A 23503-nucleotide genomic window follows, 5' to 3' on the forward strand; every position below is an offset into this window, starting at 1 on the left:
GCGTTCTTATGTTGACAATAAATCACTTTAGTGGCTTTTTAGAAACTTAATATGCATTTCTTTTTAAAGACAGCATAATTTTGCTAACTCTGTGCAGTCCCTAGGGCCTCGCTTGTTGCTCAGTGGTAAAGAATCTGCCTGCCCAATACAGGAGACTTCGGTTCAATCCCTAGGTTGGGAAGATACCCCAGAGAAGGAAATGGCAACCTACTCTAGTATTCTTGCCAGGAAAATCCCATAGACAGAGGAGCCTGGTGGGCTATACAGTCCAGAGCGGTTGCCAAAAGAGTCAGACTTAGTGACTAAACAACAACAACAGTAACAGGTAGTCCCTAGCCTTGATTTTGTTTCAATAAAAATAAAGCTGATTTTCTCTATCGCTGGTTTAGAAAAATAATCCCTATTTAGTATTTCCTGAGTCTAAGTGTTTTTTTTTAAATGTTAAAATTTCACAAGTATTTAAAATTTAAAATACCAACTAGTTCCTCATTGAATGCATTTTTAAAACTAATACTTTATGGTCACTTGGCTACTTTGTAAAGAGTGACAAAGTGATTTTTCCTGGCGCATGAGGGTTGGAAGACTTTCTCAGTGAGTTCTCCAGATGTTGGGATGAGAAGTGCTTCCTTTGGTAGCTGGTTGTTCTGCAGAAGCTGCTGCCCTAAAATAAGGGCAGGCAGATGAGGAAAGAATGCCCCAGTGCAGGAGAGGATGGCACATCAGTGAGGCATGATTGCCAGGGACCCTGGAAGATCCCTGCCGAGAAAATGCCCAGGCTGTGCGAACCCAGCCAAGCAGTGGAAGCACTGCCTTGATTTTCCTGGATTCTAAATCCGGTCCTGATATCTAGCCTTAGACTCCTACTCCCTTAAGATAGTCTCCCTCCTTTGACCTTGATAGTTCAGTTCCATTTATTCCTGAGCTCTTGCTAAGTATCCGGCTCCAAAGGAACCATGCAAGGTGCTGAAATTCAAAAATGGATTAAGCAGACAAAAAACAAAACAAACAAAAAAGAAAAAGAGATTTCCGCGGCAGTCCCGTGGTTATGACTCAGAACTTCTAATACAATGGGTGTGGGTTCGATCCCTGGTGGGAAAATTAAGATCCCACATGCCTGCCGCATGGTGTGGCACCCCTCCACCCCAGTTAAACATGTTGCCTGCCCTGATGGAGCATATTAGTCTGGTAGGACAGCTGGTCATACGAACCTGCAATGAGGATTCTGTATGATCTGGTACAATAATAGCAGACTGTTGGCTGTCTAGAAGAAGCACGTTTCTGCCCAGGAACAGGGGTTCAGTTCAGTTCAGTCGCTCAGTCGTGTCCGACTCTTTGCAACCCCATGGACTGCAGCACACCAGGCCTCCCTGTCCATCACCAACTCCTGGAGTTCACCCAAACTCATGTCCATTGAGTTGGTGATACCATCCAACCATCTCATCCTCTGTCCTCACCTTCTCCTTCTGCCATCAGTCTTTCCCAGCATCAGGGTCTTTTCAAATGAGTCATCAGGTGGCCAAAGTATTGGAGTTTCAGCTTCCGCATCAGTCCTTCCAATGAACACTCAGGACTGATCTCCTTTAGGATGAACTGGTTGGATCTCCTTGCAGTACAAGGGACTCTCAAGAGTCTTCTCCAACACCACAGTTCAAAAGCATCAATTCTTCAGCGCTCTGCTTTCTTTATAGTCCAACTCTCACATCCATACATGACTACTGGAAAAACCATAGTCTTGACTAGATGGACCTTTGTTGGCAAAGTAATGTCTCTGCTTTTTAATATGCTGTCTAGGCTGGTCATAACTTTCCTTCCAAGGAGTAAGTGTCTTTTAATTTCATGGCTGAAATCACCATCTGCAGTGATTTTGGAGCCCCCCAAAATAAAGTCAGCCACGTTTCCACTGTTTCCCCATCTATTTGCCATGAAGTGATGGGACTGGATGCCAAGAACAGGGGTACCAAAACCCATTTCTGGACTCAAAACCACCTGTACCTGCTGTAAGATTTCTCCCTTGAGCTGCTAGCCTGCCCACCACTATTCTTCACTCTGCTTTTACAGGACTGACCCATCAGTGGCCCTAAGTATTCTTTCGGGAATCTGGCTGCTGTGTTTTGTCTGGTGCCTCCACTGGCTTTCTCTGCTGAGGATTTAAACTGTGTAGCCTGCATCCCTTCCCTCTGTGCCCTCTCATCTCACTCTGACCTCATCTGTACACTACTTCCTAGTCTCCATTCTTAACACGGAAAATTAGCCCATGTAAGAGTCAAGGTTATGGTCTTCCCAGCGGTCACATACAGTTGTGAGAGCTGGACCATAAAGAAGGCAGAACACCAAAGATTTGATGCCTTTAAACTGTGGTGCTGGAGAAGACTCCTGAAAGTCCCTTGGGCAGCAAGGAGATCAAACCAGTCAATCTTAAGGGAAATCAACCCTGAATACTGGTTGGAAAGACTGATGCTGAAGCTGAAGCTCCAATAGTTTGGTCATCTGATGCAAATAGCTGACTCACTGGAAAAGTCCCTGATGCTGGGGAAGATTGAGGGTAAAAGGAAAAGAGGGTGACAGAGGAGAAGACGGCTGGATGGCATCACTGATGCAATGGACATCAACTTGGGAAAACTTCGAGAGACAGTGAGGGGCAGGGAGGCCTGGCATGCTGCAGTCCATGGGGCCACAGAGTCGGACACGACTGGGCAAATGAAGAACAACAACAACAAAGAGTCTCAAATCTCTGTCAGGATTTGCATCCAGTGTCCTGGAGTCCCTGCATAAGAGCTCCTTCCATGAAAGCTCCTGGCCACATATTTGAAAGGATGATGAGGAATCTGCATTTTTAATAAACACAGTATGGTGATTTAAAAAAAAACATCTGCAAATTCTTTGACATTCATCCCATCGAAAGATGGAATCTAATCCCCTGCCATTTTTCATTTGATTTGAGAGAACAGAATGTGGTAGAATGGCAGTGTGACTTAAAAGGCTAGGTTAGAAGAGGTGACATAGCTTATCACTGGCTCTCTCTTGGGATGTTGGTGTGTATGACCCAGATGCCATGTTGTGAGGAAGCCCAGCCCACACAGAGAGGCTGTGTGGCTGTAGCCCAACTAAGGTCCCAGCTGACAGCTAACTTCAGCCAAATGAGCTGTTCCTGTTGAGTCCTGATCAAATTGTATTTAAGACACGAGCTTTTGCAGTGGTTTTCGATGTAGCACTAGATCATCAGGGGACTTCTCTGGTGGCCCAGTGGTTAAGAATCCACCTGCCAATGCAGGGAACACAGGTTTGATCCCTGGTCCAGGAGCTATGATCCCACATGCCACAGGGCAACTACATCCACGAGCTGCAACTACTGAGCTCCTGTGCCACACACTCTGGAACCCAGAATAGTCCCAACTGGCCGCAATTAGAGAAAGCCCACACTCGGCAATGAAGAGCCTATATGGAGAGACAAAGAACCAGCACTGTTAAAAATAAAAAAAAATAAAACTACTAAAAAGTAGATCATCAAAACACATAATAAACAAAATTACTGACCATGTTGAGTTATTTGTAAGATAGCTGAAACTTTCATTTTGCATAAAGAAGGCAAAGAAAGCAAAACTCTTGCTTCTTGGCCTAGAATTGGTTGATCATCTATGAATGACACATATTTATAACATTCCTTGCTTTGTTTTTATTATTTAAATTTTTATTTATTTTATTATTATTTACTTACCATTTTTTGCTTTCTTTAAAAATTTATTTTTAGTGGGAGGATAATTGCTTTACAGTGTTGGGTTGGTTTCTGCCATACAACAATGTGAATCAGCCGTAAGTACACCTATGTCCCCTCCCTCTTGAACCTTGCTCCCAACCCCGCCCCACCCCTCTAGGTTGTCTTGGAGCACCAGGTTGAGCTCCCTGTATTATGCAGCAGCTTCCCCCAGCAATCCACTTTATATGTGATAATGTGTATGTTTCAATACTACTCTCTCAATTTGTAGAACATTCTTTTGAAGAACCAAACCCTCTCAACTTTTGTATAGAACTGACTTGTCTGTTTGCAGTTAGTCATACGTCTCTGTAAAAGTGACATAATTTCAGTAGGTTTGAGTATAAGGAGTCTCTAGTTTCTTACATGTTATTTTTTTTTTGAATAGCTTTTTGAGGTATAATTGACATTCGATAAGGTAGTATCGATACATTTTGACATATGTACACAGTGGTGAAGTCATCATTACAATCAAGATAATGAACATATTCGTCACCTCCCAAAAGTTTCCTTATGACATTTTGTAGTCTCTCCCTCCTGAGAGATGAGGCAGCCATATTGATCTGCTTTCTGTCACTGTAGTTTAGTTTGCATCTTCTGCTGCTGCTGCTGCTAAGTCGCTTCAGTCGTGTCCGATCTGTGCGACCCCATAGACGGCAGCCCACCAGGCTTCGCCGTCCCTGGGATTCTCCAGGCAAGAATACTGGAGTGGGTTGCCATTTCCTTCTCCACTGCATGAAAGGGAAAAGTGAAAGTGAAGTCGCTCAGTCGTGTCCGACTCTTAGCGACCCCATGGACTGTAGCCTACCAGGCTCCTCCATCCATGAGATTTTCCAGGCAAGAGTACTGGAGTGGGGTGCCATTGCCTTCTCCGTTGCATCTTCTAGCATTTCACATAAATGGAATCACATATATTATTTGTCTCTCTTCATTTAACATAATTAAGATTCCCCCTTTTTGTTATGTGTATCATTGCTTCGTTCTTTTTTATTGCTCAGGAATATTCCATTGTATAGATATGTCACAATTTGACCATTCACCTGTGAATGGGCATCTGTGTTGTTTCTAGTTTTTGTTTATTACACAATAGAACTGCTATGAACATTTGTGCACCATCTTTTTTTTTTTTTTTGCCATTCCATGAGGCTCATGGGATCTTAGGTCCCTGACCAGGGATTGAACCCTGGACCTTGACAGTGAAAGTGTGGAGTCCTAACCACTGGACCACCAGGGAATTCCCCACACCATCTTTTTTACTGTAGCTTTAGAACTCTTAAAATCAAGTAGTGTTAGTCCTCTAACTTGGCTGTGTAAAAACACTTTTTCTATTGTTATTCTAGATCCTTTTCAGTTCCATATGAATTTTAGAACCATCCTGTCCTTGTCTGCAGAAATCCAGCTAGGATTTTGATAGGATTGTGCTGAATCTAGAGATCAATTTGGGGAGAACTGCCTTCTGAATAATTGACTCTTTTGACCTATAAACAATGAGCAGACCTCCAATCATTTAAGCAGTCTTTAAATTTTTCCAGCAATGTTTTATAGTTTCAGTGTATGCCTCTTGTCCATCTTTTTCTAGATTTTTTTCTTATTTTTGATGCTCTGTAAATTATATTTTATTTGACATTCAGTGATTCATCACTAGTCTATAGGCACATAGAAATACAACTGATTTTATATATTGTTTATATCCTTCATATTGTTAAATTCACTTTTTAATTCTAGTAGCTTAAAAAATTTTTCTAGGATTTTCTACATGGAAAATTCTGTCATATGCAAATGAAGACACTTTTACTTTCTCCTTATTAAGCCAGATGCCTTTTATTTCTCTTCTTGCCGTATTAGCCTGACCAGAATCCCCTTGGGCATCCCATAGATGGCTTCTCCTTCAGTTCTCCCCGCCCCACCCCCTGTGCCATGGTCTAGGATTTCTCCAAGTCAGTATGTGAGGTAAATAACAGGGCTCACCTCATTCGCTTCCTGTTCGTCAGGCATCACTGTCTTCCAACTGTCTCATATCCAGATCTTGAAAACCATTTTCTCATGTATTCTGTCTGTTTTTTGCTTTTATTTTTGAACCTTTCAGGTGGAAGGGTAAGTCCAATCCCTGTTACTCCATGATGACTTGATATGGATGTTCTCATATGTAAAAAATTCATTTTCAGGGCTTCCCTTCTGGCTCAGTGGTAAAGAATCTACCTGCCAATGCAGGAGACACAGGTTCAATCCCTGATCCAGGAAGATCCCACACACCGCAGAGCAACTAAGCCCATGTGCCAAAACTATGGAGACTGTGCTCTAGAGCCTGTACCCCACAACAAGAGAAGCTACCACAATGAGAAGCCCATGCCCCGCAACTAGAGAATAGGAGAGTAGTCTCCACTTGCCCAACTAGAGACAGCCCACCCGGCAATGAAGACCCAGCACAGCCAAAAATAACCAAAAATAAAATTATAAAAAATTCATTTACAGGCCTTTGATTGTGGAGTTCAGTATTCAGTTTACTTATCCTAAAATTTATCTTCTTTCCCCCTTCAGACACCAGACCTGACATTGCTTTCACTAAGATAGTGGAGTGTTGTAGTTAAGAGCTCAGATTTTATTTCTTTTCATAGGACTTAGCCACCTTCTGATATACTATATGATTTGTATTTATTTAATTTGTTTCTGTCCTTCTCCCTCCCAATGAGTGCTGGAAAGGAAAGGAGTTTTATCTGGTTTCTACTGAGAGTCAGATTCTTGCTTTGCCACTTTTACTAGCTGGACAATATACTTAGCCTTTCTCTACTTCACATTCATATAAAATGGGAAAAATAGTGCCCAGCTCCACGTGCTGTTCAGAGGATTAAGTGTGTTATGTATGGCATTTAGAACAATGCATGGGATATAGTCAGTCATTGTTCTTAGAGTTGTTTTGGAGTAGTCCTCGCTAGAGATTGGACAGGTAACAGGAAATGACAAATGCAAGCTCAGCTGTCTCAGGTCAACCACAGGCCAGTACATCGGGTGTGCACTGGAATGATGCGCTTAAATACACTATTAGATTACACGCAGATGTAATAGCTATCCTTTTCTGAATTAAAGAAAAATTGAGCATTGACTATTAAATTAGTAAAGGGGTTCTGATGACCTAAAGGAAGTGTGCAAGAAAATTGTGTTGTTTGTAACTCTCAGTTTATCATCAGAAAACTGGAGATATCTGAAATTCTGGTGCCCAGGTATGTTTTAGAATTCAGTTATTTTTAGATTTTAGAAAGAAAAAGGTGCATATATATTTTATAACACATAGTATTTTATATCCCAGTGGAGCCTGGGGTAATGCCCCCAAATCAAACATATTAACTTATTTTGCAGCAGAATGTATGAATGCTCACACTAAGTGGACAAATAAAGATTGTAAAAAAAAAACAACAACCCAAAAACCCAGTTTTGGTTCAGATTAAGTTTTGCCACCAAAAGAGTTTCCTGTAAACTTAGGAAAATGCATTTGGGTTTTCAGAACCTTAAAATTTTAGAATTGTGGACCTTTCATCTTAAAATTTGGGGGAGGATTAAATATATAAAGCACCTGAAACAGGAACTCCATCTGTGTCCAACTCTGCGACCCTATAGACTGTAGCCCTCCAGGCTCCTTTGTCCATGGGATTCTCCTAGGCAAGAATACTTGAGTGGGTTGCCATTTCCTTATCCAGGGGATCTTCCCAACCCAGGATTGGACCCCGGGTCTCCTGCATTGCAGGCAGATTCTTTACCGTCTGAGCCACCAGGGAAGCCCCCAATTATCACCATTGATATTCATTGTATCAATATTATTAGTAGGATAATGTTGCAGTAGGATAGTAGTAGTAATTATTTCAAGACTGTAAAAGTCAAGGCCTGTTAGAAATATTACCCAGTTCCCCTGATCCCTCAGGCTTGATTGAAACTGTGGATGATGTTTTAGGGATGGTTTAAATAGAAACAAAGGGACTGGGAGGCTCATTTTTTGAGGTCTTTCTATATGTTCACTGGGGGATGAAACAGAGAGGCTGGTGATAAGTGCAGGAAGTGGAGGTGAGTCGAGCCCTAGGTAGCACTGGTTCCACAAAAACTGTTTCCTCCTTCCCTTTCCCCTTCTCCTTCTCCTTCATTGACTCAGTCTTGTGACTATCATCTCATAAAACAAAGGAAGTTGCTTCAACCATGGGCTAGAGGTTGAGGTTCACAGGTGGGGAGTGGAAGCCTTGAACAGAGGGTTTTTGATCCGCTGAGTAAAGAGAGCATTCATTAGAGCCTGTACTGGGGAAGGTGAGACAAACTGCTTTAGCATGTTGATGCTAACACAGCTTTCCAGTTACATTTCAGTCATTTATTGATTCGGAAGCACTTTGTTTTACTTTTCTTTCTGGGGTTTAGGTAATGAACAACTGACCAACATGGGGGTTGCTAGGTTAAGGTAGATTCCTAAGGAAACCAGTAGATTTGCTATTATTCTAGGAGTCATCTTGCCTTGATTGAGGGTAAGATGGTATCTGAAGTCTTTCCCCTGACGCCCGGTGCCTCAGAAATGTCATAGACTTTGGAGTATTTTGTATCCTCTCTCCTCATTTGTAAGTACGGGCAAGTCATTTAACCTCTCTGAGCCTCAGTTTCATGAGACATAAAGATGAAAAGAACAACAGGGACTTCCCTGCTGGTCCAGTGGCTACAAGTCTATGCTCTCAATGCAGATTCCTGGTCAAGGAACTAGATCTCACACGCCACAACTAAAGAACCTGCCTGCCACATGGCAGATCTGCAACTAAGACCTGGTGAGACCAAATAATTAAATAATTGATTAATTAAAAAAAAAACAAAACAAGCCAGCTTCCTTAGAGTTGTGAGGGTTAATTGTCCAAGAATGTACCTAGTATATTCTCCACTGCATAGCGTAGGCCCCATAAAAAGGAGCTATATCATCTGTATACTTTCGTTTTTTTAGAAAATTTCTATTTATTAAAATTATTTTTTTTTACTGTGCGAGGTCTTCATTGCTGCACCTGGGCTTTCTACAGTTGCAGCAAGCAGGGGCTACTCCTCTAGTTGGTTTGCATAGACTTCTCACTGCAGTGGCTTCTCTTGTTGCAGAGCATCAGTTCTAGGTGGGTGGGCCTGATAAGAACATGCTAATAGAATGATCATTTGAAGATTCTTATAGGTTAAAAAATGATGATGAATTGTAACAAATATATTGCTCTGGTGGAGGATTTTGGTAATGGGGGAGCCTATGCGTGTGTGGGGAGAGAGGGTGTAAGGGCAATCTCTATACTTTCTGCTCAATTTTGCTGTGAACCTAAAACTGCTCTTAAAAAACTAAGGTCTATAAAAAAAGTAAGAAAATTATGATGATGTGGTAACTGCAATAGCAGCTATAGAGATAGTCAGCATTGTATGGTAAAACAGATTATTTCTCAAATAATTTAGAACATGATGCTGCTGTGGAAAGAGCCTGAGACTCAGTAACAGAATACCTGGCTTCCAGCCCGGGTTTTACTAGTTGTATGATCTTGAACAAGTCACTTAATCAGATTTATTTTTATTGTCAGTAAAATGAGGATTAATGATGTAGACTTTGTCTACCTCCCAGGACTGGTATGAAGATCAAATGAGGGAAGCATTTTGTAACACTCTTAATATGTCGGAGAAGTGACATGGTTTTGTAAACTGATTCTTCTCTTTGTCTTTTTGGCAAAGAGACCTGGGGTTTTGATCCAAGGGAAAAGAGTTAATCACAGGGTAATAGCCTGCGTTCCATAGGAGAATCCTTCTCCTCATCCTACCAAAGCAACTTTTTGGTTAGAGGCAAGGGAATACTATCACTGGAAGCAGTGGGGAGACAATAGGCAGGGAGGGGCCTTTAAAAACGAAGTAAAATGAATAAAACACAGAGAAATTCCCTATTTTCCCCTTTTTCATTTAAGACCTAGCTCATTCCTCGCAGAGTATACCTACTTCCCTCCACCTGCTGGGAATTTCATTTATGTAAATTTTTAAATTTCCATTTCAGTTGAGTTCAGTCACTCAGTCATGTCCAACTCTTCAGACCCCATGGACTGCAGCACGCCAGGCCTCCCTGTCCATCACCAACTCCTGGAGTTTACTCAAATTCATGTTCATAGAGTTGGTGATGCCATCCAACCATCTCATCCTCTATCGTCCCCTTCTCCTCCCGCCTTCAATCTTTCCCAGCATCAGGGTCTTTTCCAATGAGTCAGTTCTTCGCATCAGGTGGCCAAAGTGTTGGGAGTCTCAGCTTCAGCATCTGTCCTTCCAGTGAATTTTCAGGACTGATTTCCTAAATTTCCATTTATATACATCAAAGTAAGAGTGTCATTGTTTGAAAAATAGAGAATGCTTGTTGCTCTGTGCACTGACTGGGCAAATTTCGCTATTGTAAGCCCAAACCATAGTTTTTTCTTCCTGTACTATATTGTCAAAGTATTTTATCCCAAGGGCTCTCCTTGTTATAATAGGCCCTTGGAAAGGTAGCTTAGAGTTTCAGTGACACTGCATGCTAAGTCACTTCAGCCGTGTCTGACTCTTTGCGACCCTATGGACTCTAGCCCGCTAGGTTTCTCCATCCATGGGATGCTCCAGGCAAGAATACTGGAGTGGATTGCCATGCCCTCCTCCAGTGAATCTTCTTGACCCTGGGATGGAACCTGCATCTCTTATGTCTCCTGCTTTGGCAGGCAGGTTCTTTACCACTAGCACCACCTAGGAAGCCCAATTTGACTTAATTACTGAAAGGACCTGAGAAAGGTGACCTGGTGTTGACTTATAAAAAAAAAAAGCACAGTGTGAGAGCTGCGAGTTAAGTTTTACTTGGGCCAAAATGAGGATGGCAGACCAGGAGACAGCACCTCAGATAGCTCTGAGAAACTGCTCCAAAGAGGCAGGAGGGAAAGTTCAGTGTGTATGTGATTTTGGTGAAGGGAGAATACATGTGATCAAGCACATACTTTTCCCGAAGTTTTCTGCTAGTCTAGCGTAGCTTTCTGCTAGTCATGAGCAATAGTTGTCAGCATGAAAGATTTTAGTGTTTTTCTAGATATGAAGAGAAACAAGAATTAGGCTCATAAAATCAGCTCATGAAAATATCTAACTAGCTGAAGACTTACTCTGCTAGTTTTTCCCTGAGCACAGAGTGCTTCATTTCTGCTCTCCACCCTGAACTCCTTTCAGAGGATGTTGAAGGTCAGCAGCTGAAACAGCACATGATTTAATCCTTATAGAGGTAGATGGCAAGTGCCAATGGCAAATGCCAATTTGTAGTTGACACTGGCGCAGTGGCAGGAGCACGGGTGTGGAGTCATCAGACCTGGCTTTGAATACTGGCTCTGCCCCTTGATAGCTTTGTGACATGAAAAGTCAAGTGACCTGTCTGAACCTCACCTTCCTCACATGGGAAGTGAGGATAATACCCTTCTGCTTTTTAGGGTGGTTTATAATGGGTATGAATAGCTTAGGACAGTACTCAGTACAGGAATGTTATTTTATTATTATTTAGAGGAAAGCCTTTGGAATTTGAATCCAGCTGTGGGCTAGTGGGCAAGTCATTTAACCTTCCTGAGTACCAGTCCACTCAGATGTGACAAGGGGATCCCAGCAATTCCTTCTACCAGGGTTATTCTGAAAATTACAGATGATGGAATTAAAGTTCTAGGAAGTGGTGGGAACTGGCTTTGTAATGCTACTTGTTCAGTGGCTGAGTTTGCAGCCAGAAGAACCTGGGTTTAAACTTTAATTCTGCCACTTAGCCCATTTGAACTATATTTTCCTTTTGGAGAAATGGAACATATTCCCAGCATAGTTTTTGTGACGATTAGAGATAATGTATAGAAAACGCCTGGCAGTTTGGTAAATTGCTCAGTAGATGCTAGGATTATTACTGTAATATACAGTATAAGGAAATCACTAGGGTCTGGTTTGCTAATTGGGATTCTTCCTTTGCTGGAAAATATCCAGTAACTGACAGGGAAGTCTAAATTTTAACTCTTTCTGGACTTTTGAGCACTGCAGCAATGGAGAAAGTGAGTTCTTGACATTTAGCTCAAGGAGGCCGGCAGATGGCCTCCGATCTGGAGGCTCAGTGGGAAGAAAACAACGCAAAGGTTTTCAAGCTCATGTGACAGTGGGCTCTGTTCTCACCCTCACACCTAAGAAAGGTCCGATAACCTAGAGGTTTATATTTGAAGGTTTGTATAACCTGAGTTTATATGTGAAGTATGGGGCTTCCCAGGTGGCACTAGTGGTAAAGAACCCGCCTGCCAGTACAGGAGACTTAAGAGATGAGGTTCGATCCCTGGATTGGGACTATCCTCTGGAAAAGGAGATGGCAGCCTACTCCAGTATTCTTTGCTGGGAAACCCCATGGACAGAGGAGCCTGGCAGGCTACGGTTCATAGGGTCACAAAGAGTTGGAGACAACTGAAGTGAATTAGGGTGGATATCTGAAGTATAAGCTTTAAAAGAGTGGCTCTTATTTTTTCCCTTTTAGAATATGGTTTGGGGGAATTCCCTGGCGGTCCAGTGGTTAGGACTCTGCACTTTCACTGCCGAGGGCTTGGGTTTGATCCCTGGTTGGGGAACTAAGATCCCAAAAGCTATCTGGCAGAGCTTAAAAAAAAGGAAAGATTAATTGTATATTGAGCCAGAAAGCTAGACTGTTGGTCCAGGTAACTCAAACCAGACATTTGTCTGAAATCTGAGCCAATAAGATTGAATTTAGTCATATAATTTTAATGGTTTTCCAAACTGTTTTTCTCTCTGTGGAGATCCAATTCAAATATATAATTGCCAGTTAATAGTGCAGAATGTTTTTTGACTTGCAGTTTCACAGGCCAGTTTGCCTGTGGAAATTATTCAATATAAGGCCACTGTGTGACCCTCTCTTATACTCATAACAGAGGATCTTTCTGATACCTGAGTAGAACGACAGTTAGTTCTCTTATCCCCAACTGACTATCTTATCAGTGAAATGATTGTAAAGTGATAATTACAAAGTTCCTCTGGAATCAAGACAAACAGTTAAAAACTCTAAGTTTCAGGATACATCATTGCAACCTGAATTATTTGAACATGTGAATATTTAACAAGACCTCAGCTCAATTTACTGGACCCAAGTAATGGGTCTTAGGGTTGCTGTCACAACATATCATAAACCGGGTGGCTTAAAATAACAGAGACTTCAGTTCAGTTCAGTTGCTCAGTCGTGTCCAGCTCTTTGCAACCCCATGGACTGCAGGATGCCAAGCTTCCCTGTCCATCACCACTCCTGAAGCTTGCTCAAACTCATGTCCATCAAGTTGGTGACGCCATCCAACCATCTTATCCTCTCTTGTCCCCTTTTCCTCCCACCTTCAATCTTTCCCAGCATCAGAGTCTGGAAAAGTGAGTCAGTTCTTCCCATCAGGTGCCCAAAATATTGGAGCTTCAGCATCAGTCTTTCCAATGAATATTCAGGACTGATTTCCTTTAGGATTGACTGGTTTGATCTCCTTGCTGTCCAAGAGACTCTCAACAGGCTTCTCTAGCACCACAGTTCAAAATCCTCAATTCAAAAACAGAGACTTACTGCCTCACAGTTCAGGAGGACACAAATTAAAGTGTTGGTGGGATCCTGTTCTGTCTGAAGGCCTGGGGAAGGGGTTGTTCAAGGCTTGTCTCTTCACTTCTTACAGCCTCAGGCATCCGTTGGCTCCTGGATCGTCACTCCAGTCCTCTGTCCTCATGTGGTTTTTACCCTGTGTGTCTTCACAACATTTCCCTCTGTGTATGTCTGTTTCTGTGTCCAAATTTCTCCTTTATATAATGATGCCATTCATGTTGGATTAGGGCCCACCCTAATGCCTTTGTTTTAATTTGATTACCCCTGGAAAAACCCTATTTCTGGAAAAAAAAAAACAAAACAGCCACATTCTGAGATACTGGGGGTAAAGACTTTGACATCTCTTTTTTGGGAGACACGATTCAACCCTTAACAATGGGCTTGGGTTTCTTACCAAAAAGCTCATGAACTTTTCACTGTTTACCCTGTGACTAAGAGGCTCTCTAATAATCTCTCCCTCTTCATCAGATGCATCTTTTGAAGGCATGAAACACTCACAAATTTCATAGGCTATGGTTCTTGCAGAATTTTTTGTAAAATAACAGAGTTCAGTTGTATGCACGCATATATGACTTAAAATTTGGGCTTCCCTGATGGCTCAGCAGTAAAGAATCCGCCTGCCAATGCCGGAAATGTGGGTTTGATCCCTGGGTTGAGAAGATCCCCTAGAGGGGGAGGGCATGGCAACCCACTCCAGTATTCTTGCCTGGAGAATCCCATGGACAGAGACTGCTGCTGCTGCTGCTGCTAAGTCGCTTCAGTCGTGTTCCACTCTGTGCGACCCCATAGACAGCAGCCCACCAGGCTCCCCCGTCCCTGGGATTCTCCAGGCAAGAACACTGGAGTGGGTTGCCATTTCCTTCTCCAATGCATGAAAGTGAAAAGTGAAAGTGAAGTCGCTTAGTCGTGTCCAACTCTTAGCGACCCCATGGATTGCAGCCTACCAGGCTCCTCCGTCCATGGGATTTTCCAGGCAAGAGTACTGGAGTGGGGTGCCATTGCCTTCTCTGGGACAGAGACTGGTGGGCTACAATCCATGGGGTTGCAAAGAGTCACACAACTAAAGTAACTGAGCACACGTGCATGACTTAAAATTTACGAAGTTGGCAAATGTGAAGATGCTAATGCAAATTATTTTGTTGACTAAGTTCATAAAAATCCATGGTCAATAGAGCAGAGCTAATGTAGAAAAGATTTAAGAGGAGGAGGATTTAAATTGGAGCTTGATGTGAGGAAAAGAGGTATTTACATTGTTAGAGAGATTGGGGAAAGCAATCTAAAAAGGAACCATGACGTGGATTTTAGTCAATAAATATTGCCCTGTGTGTCTATAATCTAGGCACTTAGAATATCTCAGTGAATAAAATACAAAAATCGCTGTCCTCATGGAGTTTATATTCTTGGGTGTGTGTTTGTGTGTGAATGTGTGTGTTGTGGGAGGACACAAAATAAACAAGTGAGTAAATTTAGAAGGTGATAAGTACTTTAGAGAAAGAAAAAAAATGCATGAAAGGGGAAAGCGGACTGGGAGTTTGGGGAGGAGGTGGTTGCAATTTTAAGCAGGCATTCAGGCCTCACCAAGAAGGGAACTGTTGAGCAAAGACTTGAACCAAATGAGGGAACCCTGTGGCTCTCTAAGGGAGGAACATTCTAGAAAGAGAAGCACTGATGCAAAGGACCTCGGGGAGTAATGTGCCTGCGATGTTCAAGGAACAGCCAGGTGGCCACTGTGATTGGATCAGGTTGTGCAAATGGGGAGAAGAAGGAAACCAGTCCATTGTGAGGGCTTCTGTTTTTATCTGATTGACATGGGAAGTCTGGGTAGTCCTTACAAAGTTAAAGTGGAGGAATGAAATGATATGACTGATGTTTATGGAGGATCTCCTTGACCCTCCAGGAGGCAAGGTTAGAAGCAGAGAGAGAATTTAGGAGGCCATTAGGTAACCCAGGTAAGAAATAATGGAGCCTGGATCAGTAGCTCTAAAGTGATGAGGAAGCAGACTGGTTTCTGGATATGCTGTTTCTTGATGGCTTTCTCACAGCCAATAGGATTTTCTGACAGATTGAATGTGGCAAGTGAGAGTCAAGTGTGACACTGAGACTTGTGTTGAGCAACTGGAAGGATGGAGTTGTCATTAGCTGAGAACAGGAAGCCTTGTAGGGGCAGGATGTTTGTGGGGGTGGGGTTGGGAGAAACTGGAGCTTCCATCTGGGACCCAGCAGCTTGAGATGTCTACTAGGCATCCAAATGGAGATATCAAATAGTGGTGTATAGAAGTCTGGAATTCAGCAGAGAAGGCGGAGCTGCAAATATAAATTCGAGAGTCACTGGAATATATAGATTGGATGAGCTCTCCAAGGATGTGAGCAATGATGAAAAAGACATCCAAGGACTCAGTCCTGGGACCTTCCAAAGTTAAAGGGAGAAAGCAGAAAAAGAGGCTGAGGACGAGGAACCAGTGAGGTAGGAGGAACAGCAATAGGATTTGTTTGACTATCTGAGGGTTAATAAATAATCTGTGGAGACAGGACAATGGATAAAGTGATAAAAGGTGTTGAAGACCAAGCACAGAACCTGGATTTTTTTTTTTTAGATGCTGAAACTGAGGCACAACTTGACAAAATATTTGTCTAAAATGACTTCATGGCAAATATCTCCTTCTAATCTCAGTCCTTTGATTTAATCAGAATCTTCATGGTTGAGAAAAATTTCATAATGTACAAGGTTTAGAAATATGCATCTCACTCTACCATGGAATCTGGTAGGAGAGGGAGTTTCATCCTGAGTTGTTTAGAATAATAGATTCTCCATCTATTCTGTGTGTATGTATTTCTGATCAATGGTGGTTTAGAAAAGCTTCCACAGAGCCACCAAAGCTCACAGGTCAGTATTACTTTCTTCAAACATAGTTTTACTCATCAGGTTGATAAAGGAATGGCTGCAGGCTTGAAAGCCAGACTTAAGGAGAGAATTTCCTGAATACTGTTCCTGATCTCATGCTTTTTGGGTTTTGTTGAGATACTTTGTGTTTGTTGACCTTTGACTCAGGACTTTGGGTTTTCTTTTTGCAGTACGAAATTAAAGGCCAGTAGATTCCAAAGGAGACTGAAATATCTTCAGAAATTCAAGTGTGATGTGACAGAGGAAGGCATGGAAATTCAACAGTGTCCCTCAGGAGAGATGAAGACTCAGAGATGGTGGTTTGGCACCTCCTTGGGCACACAGATCTCAGGTGGGTTATCCCGAACTTGGAAAAAGACTTGAGCCTGGAGTATAACTTTCACTGATTTTTGTTTGTGGCTCTTGGATAATTGGGAGAAGGAAATGGCAACCCGCTCCAGTATTTTTGCCTGGAGAATCCCGTGGACAGAGGAGCCTGGTGGGCTGCTGTCTGTGCGGCCGCACAGAGTCGGACATGACTGAAGTGACTTAGCAGCAGCAGCAGCTTGGATAATTTGGAGAAGGAAATGGCAACTCACACCAGTATTCTTGCCTGTAGAATCCCATGGACAGACGAGCCTGGCAAGCCCCAGTCCATGGGGTTGCAAAGAGTCAGACACAACTGAGCGACTAACACTTCACTTGGGTAATTGCTTTTTACGTTGGTGCATCAAAGAAGTAACTAAGAGTTGGCATTTAATAGCCTTTGAAACTTGTTTTTAGATATTTTTTGGGCCTATTTCTCTGTTGCTTTTTTGATCTAAACTCTCAAACTCTTTCAGAACTGAAGCAGGAAATTTAGATTTAACCTCAAGAGGCAATGTTTTGTCTTGTGTCTCCTCTAATATAATACAGATGTGAGGATGGCTGCATTTTACTTGAACACTTATTGAATTTCTGCCTTACTCCTTTCTCTTTCTAATGGGAAACAGTCTAACTCCAGCCCTCATTAAACTCAGAGAATCCAAGTTGTAATCTTGAGAATGTACATGGAGAGAAGACACATTTAGGTTATTTACTTAGATTATAAAGCCTTAAGCTGCCTCAGTATTTGAGGAAAAAAATCTCCCATCCAAGAAAAAGACACTGAGAAACAAAGAAAAATGTTAAAGGCTGAAAAAGTATTCGTTTAAGAACTGAAAAAGTGGCCCTCCAAAATACTCTTCTTTGGCTTGAATGAGTGTCAGTTCAGTACCTGGACAGTCTGTCATGTGATGAGATGTCTTTTTGAACACTCTACATTCTAGAGTGACAATGCCTGTATTTTCTATCTACAAAGTTAGTTCTCCCAGATTGCGCTATTCCGGAAAATTGCACAGACTGTCCGAATATTTCAGCAACTTTGAGGTTGCCATCTCAGCTCTCTGCAGCATATACCCTCTGTAAGTCAGCTGGGCAGAGAAGAGCCAAACATATCCAGTGACTGTGGTATGGACATGAAACCCTGTTCCTTTCGCCATAGTACTACACTTAACTATAGTACTGATCCAACAAGCTGCAATTTTTTTTTTTCAGGTTGGTGGCAAATGTATTTAAGAGGGAAAAATTACTTCATTGTTTAGTTGCGAAGTCCTGTCCAACTCTTTTGTGATGCCATGGATTGTAGCCCACCGGGCTTCTCTGTCCATGGGATTTTCCAGGCAAGAACACTGGAGTGGGTTGCCATTTCCTTCTCCAGAGGGGTCTTCCTGACCCAGGGATCAATCCTGCATCTCCTGCATTGGCAGGTGGGTTCTTGGCCGCAAATGTATTTAAGATGAAAAAAAAAAATACTTCATAGTCTGGATGTGTAATGTGAGTTCATCTATATGGTTTAGGAATGGTTTCTTCAGTGGCCCAGTGACCTGAGCTGCCTCATCTAGTCTAAACATGTGTCACAATTATGCTTGTACCCGATTTGGATGTACTCAATTACAGGCTTTCTTGTTGACTTGTGTTATGGAGGAAAATAAGCATGTATCCACATCCTCAGACCAACTGCTGGTTTATTACTCTGACAGTTAACAATGAATCATGAAACAGAGCTGTCCAAAGACAGAATGGTGGTCTTTCCTGGGATATAGTGAGCTCTCGGTTGGTGTAGCCAGGTGACAGATGTGACTTTGGCATGCAGCCAGGTGATTTCATGGCAGAGGTCTTAGAAAGAGACTCATGACTGAAGGAGCAGTCCGTCTAGATGACTTCTATGTTCCCTCTCACTCTCAGGTGCTTTGATCAGTGTATTTGATTCAGTCCTTTCAGGATTGACAGTATCTGGTTATTAAATGAACACTTTGGGGTCATGTTTACATCTGGTCCATTAGGAGCCAGTGAACCAGCTAACAATTACATGTGTGCACTTGGCCGTGGTGTGTAGAATCAGTCTTCTGTGGGAGGAATATTTAAAATCACTTTTTGGTTTGGCATTGACATTTTCTTTTAAATTTAAATTTTCTATCATGTGCTCGTTAGAAATGCTGGGCATCTGGTTTAGAAAAAGTCCCAAAACAACCTGTGTTAGCTGGCACTTCTAAAGTAGTAGAAGTTTATAAATATTGGGTTAGCCAAAAAGTTCATTTGGGGTTTTCTTTCTTTTAAAAAGTATTTATTTGACTGCACTGGGTCTTAGTTGCAACATGTAGGATCTTAGTTGCTGCATGTGGGATCTAGTTCCCTGACTAGGGATCCAACCTGGGCCCCCTGCATTGGAGCTCTGAGTCTTAACCACTGGCCCACCAGGGAAGTCCCCATTTGGGGTTTTCCATAAGATGTTATGGAAACAAACAAACAAACCAGAGTGGACTTTTTGGCCAACCCAATATATGACTACAATAATAAAACCAATGGTCATGTGCAGTACCACTACTGTGGCAGAATGCAGTTTGGTGTATCTGGTCAAGAACTACATTATCTTCTAATAAGACAGTACAATATTTTTATTATTGTCACTATGGTACACCTTATCATTGTGGAATTATATCTTTATTTTTTCCCTCCTCCTGATCCTGCCACCTTTATTTTTTCCCTCCTCCTGATCCTGCCACGTGTTCCTTCCTTTTCATAGACTTTGCATAACATTTATATGTAAATTTAAGCCTAAAAAGGGGAACTAGAAGGCGCTAGAGGAAAGAGTACAGGACTGTTGATTCAGATTGTTCTGAGTTTGAAACTCTGCTGTGACACTCAACAGCTATGTACATAGTTTCCAATTTCTTCTTAGATTCTTTAGGAAAAAACTCTGGGCTTTATGAGATTCTGCTTGATAGAGGTCCAGAGAGACATCTTTCATATGAGGGACTGATGTTCCCAGCTGGGCCTGGGGGTCATTAGTGAGAACAAGGCACAACAAAGTATTTGAGAGGCCACACATCCTTTGGCATCTGTGTTATTGTCTTGTCCCTTGTTTAGTGTTTGGTAAGAGATCAAAAGTGGAAGAGAAACCAGGGTGTGCTCAACAACACAGATCTTGACATTCTTAAAAGATAGTATTTAGCTCAAATACTTCTGTGTGGCAAAGATGAAAGCATATTAGAATTCTGAGAATTTTTGTGATGACCAGAAAGTTTTCTCATAGATATTTGTTTGTTTTTCTTTATATCTCAAGAAAATCCCTAAGAAAGATGTTTTTTTTTGAAGCTTTGCTTCTTTGGGTGTCTCCTGCCTCCTTTTCTTCCTTACTCCAAGGGCAGCCTTACTCCGTGTGACACTTTGACCAGGCAGCCCAGACTCCTTACGCTCACATCTGGTGTTGCCTTCTCCATTGTGTCTGTAGCATCTCAAGGCCTCACTAGTGTGGTTTCCCTGCAAGGGCTCTTCCAAGGTGGAGGTGTGAGTTCTCGAACCAAGCTTGCTCTGACCAAGTCAGTTATACATATACTGCACATTTAGTAACTGCCCATCTTTTGAAAAAATAGCTTCAGGCTTCAGGTGCTAGGGATGGCCAAAGTTCTTTCAGGATGTCCTTCCCATATTTGATAATCCTGTATTAAGATTTGGAGCTTCAATGGGTTTGTGTATAGAAAATTCTCAAAACTAAAGCTCCTGGATGCAAGGAGCTTGAATTTAAATCATGTGGCTTGTGTGTTTTGACATTCATGCCTGCTAATCATCACAAATCGTTGTGTAAGTTTACTTACGGAGGACCTAGCAAAATATACTCTGAATCATGTGATGTTGCTGTTCTAATTTATAATTAGTTTATCATGGTATAATATGAAAGTGAAAGTGTTAGTTGCTCAGTTGTGTCTGACTCTTTGCGACCCCACGGACTATAGCCTGCCAGGCTTCACTGTCCATGGAGATTCGCCAGGCAAGAATACTGGAGTGGGTTGCCATGCCCTCCTCCAGGGGATCTTCCCAACCCAGGGATCGAACTCAGGTTGTCCACATTGCAGGCAGATTCTTTACCATCTGAGCCACCAAGGAAGCCCGTAAGTCATACAATTCACTAGCAGCATCAGAAGGGCCCTTATGTATGTGATTGTTTTTGTCAGACACACTGAGCTAGTGAATTCTTTGGTGTCACATCACAGCGGGAAGCTCAGTGCTGTTGGAGAAGGCCTGTGGTTAAAACTGATCTGTATTCAAACCATTCCACTTGATGGGCAAGTGGCTTGGAGTTGCGAAAACTCCCAGGGGATCCTGGGGCTGGAGGTGGATTCAGAGGAAGGGCAGGGCTGGCCTGGCCCTTGGGCTGAAGGGCACAGAGCCTTAGGAGGTTGAACGACAGCATCTAGACCAGAGTTCAGGTGGGGTGCCAGACTAGGTGAAGGAGCAAACCAGAGGAGAGAGAGGAAAACTGGGCATGAGGCTACAGCAAGGTATCTACCTGAGGCCACTAAACCAAGCAAGTGGGGATACAAGGCAGGCAGGAGGCAGAGCACAGATCACAAGGGCCCTGGTCGGGGTCTGACAACCTAGCTAATTGGACAGCTGTGTGTAGCCAGCTTACCCCTTAAGACAATGAACATGTCTTAAGGCAAATGCCAGAGAATTGATGCTTTTGAATTGTGATGGAGAAGACTCTTGAGAATCTCTTGATCAGCAAGGAGATCAAACCAGTCAATCCTAAAGGAAATCAACCCTGAATATTCATTGGAAGGACTGATGCGGAAGCTGAAGCTCCAATTCTTTGGACACCTGATGAGAAGAGCCAACTCATTGGAAAAGACCCTAATGCTGGGAAAGATTGAGGGCAAGAGGAGGAAGGGGACGACAGAGAATGAGATGGTTGGATGGTATCACTGACCCAATGGACATGAGCTTGAGCAAACTCCGGGAGACAGTGAAGGACAGGAAAGCCTGGTGTGCTGCAGTCCATGGAGTCGTGGGGAGTTGGACACAACTTAGCGACTGAACAACAACAAGGCAAATGCACTATGCAGAAGGTTGAATCACTGGATACCCTAACCTTGAATCCTTGGGATCCCTGGGCTCCAGATCTGACTATTCTGATTTTGGGAGAATGAGCCCTGAAAAGTGATAAGCCTGGCTTAGCCCCAAAGAAGCTGGGAAAATCTGACCCTTCTCAACTCTATCTTCCCTCACCACCCAAATAAATAGCATACCTCATAGCAGGTCTCAGGGATTGTCATGGTTAATGGAAAATGCTGGAAAAGAGATAGGAAACTTTGGTCTTTTACAACTGGTTTGAAGCTTTACAATCTGGCAGCTAAAGAAAGCATTGAGTCTACATTCCCTGTTATCTGCTTTTACTATTTGGCCCGCAATATAATGCATTTAATGCATGTCTACTCTTGAATTTTGGTGAGGGCCTCTAAATATTAGAAGTTAACAGTGAGGAGGACAGGGGCATTTTAGTGGAATAAGTCACTAGGTGGTCTTGGTTTCCAGTCTCATTTCATTAAATGATGGTCTGCTCATTTTAATTTGTAATACAAAGGAGCTATTGAAGCAGAGGAATGTTTTCATGTTCTCATATCAGAGCCAAATGAGCAAAACATTAACAAATAGCAGTAGTTCAAATGGTTTCCTAATCAGAAAAAGTCATAATTCTCTATAATTTTCTCATTCTGATTCCTATTTATATTTTCTGTGGAGGCCAATTTGTGGTTGTCATAGCAATTCCTTTTTTCTATATGAAACTGACATTATGATTTTTATTATTTGTACATTGTAGCAAGTCAAGATCTATGGCAATGTAATTTAAATATTTTCTTTTAAATAATCAGAATAGATCATTTAACCTTCATGTCATTACCCTTAATGTCTTTTGACCTCTGAATTATAGGATTTCTTAGGATTCTCTTTTGATGGAGCAAAAAATAGTCCCATGGATAGGGTGGTTTGAAGACAATGAAAGGCTGTGAGTCGTGGTAGCCACCATTCTTCCCTTTGCTTTTAGCATCTTCAGCGGCTCTGAAGCCATTGGGTATTCTGATCATGGCTGTACACAGGTGGTCCTGGTTAAATACCAAAAATATTTGCTGGATTTTTTTCCCTTTTCTTTTGCCCATTGTTTTTATTTCCTTCCTTATGCTTTCAGATTTTTTCCATTCAGTTTTCATGTACTGTTTTGATTCCACTAAAATTTTTCTATTAGAAAATCTTGTTTGAAACAGGCAATGATCCAATTCTTATCTAATCCATTAGCTTCTCAGAATTTACTATATGTATCTTTTCTGTGGCTTTGATAATGTTGACCAGTCAGTCCTCCTTGAAGCTGTCCCCTCTGTTTTCTTTTTCTTTTTTTCTCTTTTTTGTCCTTCCATTTTCCCATGCATCCAATACCTATGTCATGCCCAGATATTGTGCAGGGTCGTGCATTGTTCTGATATCTGGTTGGGCCTTTCCCAACATCTCCTAAGCTCTTCTTTAGTACCTGCTCCAAAAAGGAGCCCCTCATCCCAGGGTCTGCCTTGAACAGCTCCAAGTTCCATATTCACTTCCTGGGTGAACAGCTCCGGGTGCCACATTCACTTCCTGGGTGAACGGCTCCAGGTTCCACATTCACTTCCTGGGTGAAAAGCTCCGGGTGCCACATTCACTTCCTGGGTGGGCTTATTCACCCTCTGGATGCCACCTGTTACTAGAGAGGGCTAACACTCAAATCCGTACCACTGGTTTGGACTGCTCATCTCCACTGCAGTTCTCTGTTTCCAAAGAGCAATGGAGACAGTGCAAGACTTCTCCACTTTCAGGACCTGCCATCTCACACTGGGTTCAAACCTTCTCCCCCAGTTCC

At 42.3% G+C, this 23503-nt stretch overlaps 1 long non-coding RNA gene across 1 annotated transcript in view; it reads left to right on the forward strand.

Moving 5' to 3' along the window:
- Positions 1-23503, forward strand: part of LOC145534599 (uncharacterized) — an 86088-nt gene that overhangs the window by 49246 nt on the left and 13339 nt on the right. Inside the window, exon 4 of the long non-coding RNA XR_014074786.1 lies at positions 16452-16612. This is a non-coding gene — a long non-coding RNA (uncharacterized LOC145534599). The remainder of the gene's footprint in view (positions 1-16451; positions 16613-23503) is intronic.

Source organism: Giraffa tippelskirchi, chromosome 14 (assembly GCF_054371585.1).
Source record: "Giraffa tippelskirchi isolate mGirTip1 chromosome 14, T2T-mGirTip1v1.2.pri, whole genome shotgun sequence".
NCBI classification, from domain to species: Eukaryota; Metazoa; Chordata; class Mammalia; order Artiodactyla; family Giraffidae; genus Giraffa; species Giraffa tippelskirchi.